This window comes from Octopus bimaculoides, chromosome 23 (assembly GCF_001194135.2).
Source record: "Octopus bimaculoides isolate UCB-OBI-ISO-001 chromosome 23, ASM119413v2, whole genome shotgun sequence".
NCBI classification, from domain to species: domain Eukaryota; kingdom Metazoa; phylum Mollusca; class Cephalopoda; order Octopoda; family Octopodidae; genus Octopus; species Octopus bimaculoides.
In genome coordinates, this window is record NC_069003.1 from 34,477,824 (window position 1) to 34,479,211 (window position 1,388).

A 1,388-nucleotide genomic window follows, 5' to 3' on the forward strand; every position below is an offset into this window, starting at 1 on the left:
CTATGTTCTACAATGCAGACTTCTGAATTGCGGTCTCTGTGGTCCATCAGGAGTGGGCTTTCTGCATGAAGGATATATAGTGAAGTGCCATCTAACATACTTAATGTAATATGTCTAAAAATATTCCTTTCATTAGTTGAAAATCGCACCCGCCTTTAGTATTAACGGCAATTCTTCCCAAAAACACAAGGGAGGGAACTCTAAAATTAAAATTGACTAAACATTCAGTAAAGATATGCATGGAGGTAACTATGTTCACATAACTCTTGTTAAACTTCATAAGCTAACTCACAAGGATGGCCACAAAATAAAAAATCTTTTCGACAACTTTCTTTTGAATAAAATTCTTTACTTACCCTCCGCCATTCCCCAAAACTATTCTGTTGCGATCATTCCAAGTCGCATTCCGAAATGTTAAACAGGTGTAACGGTTCCACTCGTCGATCGCTGCTCTCACCTGGGCCAGTTGAGCATGAGTAACTGTAGATATAAAATAAAACAAATAATAACAACAAGGTGTCTAACACCGCTTCAAACCCACTTTCTTAAAGATAGGGATTCAGTCGATTTCATCAATATCAGTAACTCAAAACTACTTGGTTTCATCGATCTCTGGAAGGACTAAAACAAAAGATAGTTTTGGTAGGATTTGAACGTGGAAAGCAAAAAAAATACCGAAAGCTATTTTGTCTGACCGAAAGAACAAATAAAAAACAACAAAACATCGACGTCAAAGCGAGGGATTGAACTCAGTACCGTATAATTGGTAACTATACTTCTCAAGAAGTTTAGTTATAAGATTCCAAGCACTAACATAATCATTGTGTGATCCTTGCTAATAAAGCGTGTTATTGACATTAGATCCCACTCCGGTTTAATTTAACTTTCATCCTTCTGGGGCTTTATAAAATTAAGTACTAAACAGTTACCGGGGAGAGTGAAAGATGACTTTATGGTAAAGGTGAAACCCAAACCAGTTCCCTCGTTGATACGGTGTATACCTTCAGTACTGATATCAGAATGGAGCTCGGACTGAGAAAGTGTGGTGTGTTAGTCTTGAAGAGAGACAAAATGAAAAGTATAAACGGGCTAACGATACCGTCGGAGGAGGTTATGAAGAAGATAGAAGAGACGGGCTATAAGTACTTGGGGATTTTGGAAATGGATAAATTGATGGAGAAAGAAATGACAGAAAAATTTAAGGTGGAGTACTTGCGAAGACTGAGACTGATCCTTATGTCGAAATTTGAACGGACGGAATAAGATTGAAGCTATCAACACCTGAGCGGTTCCACTCCTTAGATATGGAGCAGGGGTAATTGTATGGACAGTAGACGAATTAAACAGCTTAGACAGAAAGACAAGGAAGTTGCTAACTAGATATGGGT

At 38.0% G+C, this 1,388-nt stretch overlaps 1 protein-coding gene across 1 annotated transcript in view; it reads right to left on the reverse strand.

Annotated features, from left to right (window-relative positions):
• The window catches only part of LOC106871202 (uncharacterized), a 44,745-nt gene extending 44,271 nt beyond the window's left edge, over positions 1-474 (reverse strand). The window contains exon 1 of the mRNA XM_052975962.1: positions 357-474. The gene's annotated coding sequence lies outside the window, so the exon portion shown is untranslated. The remainder of the gene's footprint in view (positions 1-356) is intronic.
• Between the last annotated feature and the right edge of the window lie 914 nt (positions 475-1,388).